General features: G+C 32.4%; 1 pseudogene; it reads right to left on the bottom strand.

Annotated features, from left to right (window-relative positions):
* Positions 1-736: 736 nt before the first annotated feature.
* On the bottom strand, positions 737-4,039 carry LOC110937990 (annotated as a pseudogene).
* Positions 4,040-5,147: the final 1,108 nt, after the last annotated feature.

Below are 5,147 nucleotides of genomic sequence, written 5' to 3'. Positions count from 1 at the left end.
GTTTAATTTTTTAACTTATTATCTAAATCGATGTAACTAAAAGCTTCTACTAACAATATGTTATGCAATGTATGACATATGTTCGATACGAGGCATTAGGAGCAAGAAAGAAAGTTGGTATAGATATCCTACACATGGATCTTCCATATCTAGTTCTTTTATTAAGAAACAAGAGTATTATTAAAATCGACTCTAGCAAGGGGCTAGGAAAGAGAAGAACAAGATAACAAATTACGGAAACAAAACGAATACTAAGACAAAACATTGGACCAATAACACAAATGGAAAAAAACAAAACCAACTATAGCACCCGATCCATTCTTCCTAGTACAAGTCAAAAGACTTAATATGTGTTTGATCTACCCATGTAAGCTTATGATAATATCTTCTGTTTCTTATGAAGATGATCAAAATCATGTGTAACCAACAAGCATCTTTTACTTCCAAAGAAAGAACCATGGGCCCGTTCCTGTTCCTATCCTGTAAATACAATAGCGATTTACATGCTTGTAAGATCTTTAATTCATGAAAAGGTTGATGAAAGTTACCTCCATATGCCCGCAATCGCACGTAAGCCCATGAAGATGGATAAGGCTACCCATATTCCCACAAAGCCAGCTGCTCTGTATAGAGCAAATAATGATCCGATGCTCCCAATGGCCACTAGGATCTAACAATTTTTTTATTATAAATAAAAGTATACAAACACATACGTACATAATATATATAGCGCTAATGTCAAGTTTAAGTTGAGAACTGCTAGAACTGTTCTTGCTCCGATCATGCAGTTTTCCACTTAATATAGTGTTAAATTCGGCTACAAATATGCTTAATGTACTAAGCGTACGAAGCAATGGGGAAAAGCAGACGCTGCCGCATCATTGTATATATGTAGAGGAATTACATAATTACCATACTTATAAGGTTGCATATTTTTGCTACTTATTAACCGAGATTATTTATATGTAGAGTAAATATATAATTAGTTTTATATTATTATGCTTGTTATATAATTACTCTAGGATATGTTTGAGTTAAATCATTATTACATTAGAGTAATTACATCTATTACTCTAAAGTAATTATATAATTATATAATTACGTTAATTATATAACTACATTAATTATGTTCATTACTCTAGAATAACCATGTGTACAATAATTATATATCTACTGTAGAGTAATTATATAATTACCCTAAATATGAGTTATTGTTTTTTTACAAATATGACACTTTGTTTTTTTTTCATCCCGTGCTTTGTATGCTTAGTATGTTAATTTGATTTGAATTTGGACTTCACCAGTAAACATATACACAAACACACGTGTATATTTAATGTAAACAAAAATGATGGTATTTTTAAACAAAGATGGTAACCATAGAGTATGCAGAGTAAGCGTAATCAGATGCCCCAAAGTTAACTCCATCGAATATGAATGCTATTGAATTGATTGGTTGTGTTCCAACGACAAACTGATTGGATAAAAATGAATGATTAGTGAGAAGACATCATTTTATTAAAAAATGGATTTGCTGTTGAAAAAATTGGACACATACCGGTAGGCCTATGGTGATAATGTGTTTAACATTTATGTCTTTTGTGAACACACCCGAACCAAACTGCAATCCGAGTCCAATAAAAATACCAAGTCCCACGCCCACCACACATCCCATCTGAAAATTGGAACAATTCATTATAAGAAACAAAAAGTAGCGAGGATGTGAATTCACTGGGCACAAAATATCACAATCATAGCCTTTCAAGGGGTGGCACATTGCTAATTAAGTGCCTAAATCCTCTAGTAGAGCACACATGTTCAAATCTACCTTTACCCAACACAAGTTACGTTTTACCTCATCCCATGAGTTTACAGTGATAGATTCTCACCGTAAAAAAATTGATAACCATTACTAGAAACGTACCAGTAATACTCGTGATGCAGTTGATGTTGCCTTCTCATAGTTCTTTTCAGCAAATGATGTAGCAATTATTGCCTATAAGTTTCAACGGTTGGAGATATTGTTTAAAATTTAATAAAAGACCTCAGAAAGAAAGAATGAACTAGATATTGGCACTTTTACCTGTCCAGCAACCGCCAACCCATCAGAAAGAAGCGATGATGTCAGCCATACCTGTAAGCAAATTTGGAATGCAGCCATAGGTGTTGCACCCAACCTTGTAGCCAATGATGAAGCCAATGTTACACAACCAGTTGTGGCTAGTACCTTAAACAACAATAGAAAACCTGTAGGGAGATATAATTAGGATCACTTGATTGTGCAACATAGTTTTATTACTGATTGGAAACAGTGCTAAATAACGCTTACCATTACTAAGAAACCGACTGAATTGTAGAGTTTTGAGACTTGGAGGTAGCAGGTCAACTTGGTGCATTAACTTGACTAGCAAGATTATTGATATTAAGTACCTGGGAAAATATAAGATGTTTACTTAGGTCACAAGCAACATCATTCATATGTTTTAAGGTTGACAAGTGAAATTTGGAACAATTACTGGGAAAGAACATGTGCAATGGCTGCACCACTAACTCCCAATTTGCAAGCAAAGATAAGAATTGGATCCAAGATTATGTTTGCGACATCTCCTATAACTGCATTAGAACAAGAAAATATGTTGGACCGTTAACCAGCAACACTAATTAGTATAGTATTTCCTTATATATAGTCGATTAGTTATAGATAGTACGCCCCCGTTTATACAACAATGAAAACGTTATCAGGAGTATATACAATGACTCAATAAGAACGATTACAATAAACCACAACTAATATATCTCTTCTAATAGTTATTTGGTCTTGTACTGCCTAAGAAGAAGTTATACGGGACGTACCAGTGGCATATAAAGGAGTTTTAGTATCTTTGAAACCACGAAAGACACCTTGCATGGATAAGGAGAGAAGAACTGCTGGAGCTACAAGTGCACGTAACGTTAAATAATTATGTGCGGGTAATAGCATTTTAGAACCCTGTAATTATGCAATGAAAGATGACTAATTACTATATATACTAAGCACAACAAACTCAAAATTTTATAAAAATACTTACATGTCTTACTCCCATCAAATTCAAAAGAGGTTCAGCTAGAAAGACACAGTAATTTTTCTAGAATACCGAGAACGGCACCAAACAGCAGTGCAGTTGATGCTGATGGGATGTTTCTCTTTTGTTTCTTTAACTTCAACTTATTTTGGGTGCTTTCAGTTATGGCCATATGCTTCCGTGGACTTGTTTTGAAACCTGATAAAAAAAATTATTAGTATGACAAAGACACGCGTAAGACTATGAATACACACTTTGTTTTATGAGGAAAAAAAAAAAAAAAACATACCCTCTTCTGCTGGCAAGTCGTCTTGTTCCTCTTTTATTATCGAACCATTTTCTAAGTTTTCAAGTTTGACATCATCATCATCATCTTTCATGGACTCGTCTGTATTAATATAACTCTTTTCCATGTTCTCATCTTTGGGTACTTTACTCTTCAGTCTTTCTATAGTTTCTTCCTCAGCGACAAATGAAGTTGTAATACTAACAAGTGGGAAAATGGCTACCTTTGAAACTTGATTGAAAATAGCAATGGATACTCCTACGGCAGCAATTTCCACCGCGCCTATGCAAAAGTGTAAATTAAATAAACTTGGTAAAAAAACTTCGAATTATGCATGGATGTATTAAACTATAGCTTAATTTGTTTCTTTGGAACCTATATGACCAATGAATGCGGTGTCAATCAAAGAAGCAACAGGATCTGCAGCGAATGCCATGGCTGCAGGTACAGCAATAGTAAGTATTTCCTTTCCAAGGGAATCCATCTTGAAGACTAGCCTGCGAACATAATAGAAAAATAACAAATTTATGCCTTAAAGTATGAGATCTCATTTTAGTGCTAAAAGCTCATTGCAGTTATGAAAAAAACTAATATTAAAAAAGGAAAATATGTACCTAATATCTTTAAAGAAAGCAAATACCGGATGCTTCCATGTTATCTCCATGGGAGCTACACTGTCATCCTCAGCCATAGTTGATAGAAAGATTAATAGTATAAGCTAATATAAGAATTAAAGCCTACAGAATGCATACATGAGAGAGATATTGTAGTTGAATGGATGAATAAATCATAGAACTTGTTCATATATATACTGGCTACCCACAAGAAGTTAAAAGGTTATGAAGTTTCACGTAGACATTTAATAATGAAAAAGATACAACAGACATCGAAAAAGCTCAATAAACATATGGACCCACTTGTAAAGAATTAGAAAAAGAATTAGAAACAAGCAAGGATAATGCACATTTGTAGCGGGATACAACATTAATCATATTAACTTACATTACAAAACAAACATGGAGTTCATGGATTATGCAAAACTGTGAGAGATTTGCCTGCGTGAATATGGGACCCTAATACTCAAAATCATAAATAATTCTTTAGATATTCTCCCCCAGACAACCCCCGGTTCAAATACTCCTCAACATTTGATAGGTAGGGTTTATTAGGGAATACTAAAAAAGTGGTAAACCGGAAAACACTCTTAAAATTCAACTTAACATGTTAAAAATCATTTTTTTTAATTTTTCAGCGCTTTTTCTTATAAAAATGAGTAGAAACTATTTCAATAAAAAAATCATTTTTATAAAAAAAAAATTAGCCTTTTTTAAACATTTTTTATATTTTTTGTTTTTGATTTTTTATATTAAAAATGTTTCTACATGTATTTATAAGGAAAATGCTTCTACATGTATTTATAAGGAAAAGCATGGAAAAAAGTTTTTAAAAAATGATTTTTAACATTTTAAGTTGAATTTTTAAGAGTGTTCCCCGATTTCCCACTTTTATAGTATTCACCAATGAACCTTACTCTATATATATATATATAGGGAGAATATCATGCGAGAACCACCTCTTATTGCAAGAACCGCGAGAACCAATGTGAACACAACAAAAAATGCCTAAAAATAGCTAAAAATCACACAAAAAAAAATTTTTAATTTTTTTTATATAAAAATCGCTACTTTCAAAGCCAAAAAAAAAATTTTTTTTAAAAAAAAAAAAAAAAAAATTTTGGCCACTAAAAGTAGCGATTTGAGCATAAGAAATATTAAAAAAAAAAATTTAGATTTTTTTTT

Source organism: Helianthus annuus, chromosome 1, assembly GCF_002127325.2.
Source record: "Helianthus annuus cultivar XRQ/B chromosome 1, HanXRQr2.0-SUNRISE, whole genome shotgun sequence".
Classification (NCBI taxonomy): Eukaryota; Viridiplantae; Streptophyta; class Magnoliopsida; order Asterales; family Asteraceae; genus Helianthus; species Helianthus annuus.
Note: the sequence above shows the minus strand (reverse complement) of the source record. Positions and strands in the feature narration are given on the sequence as shown.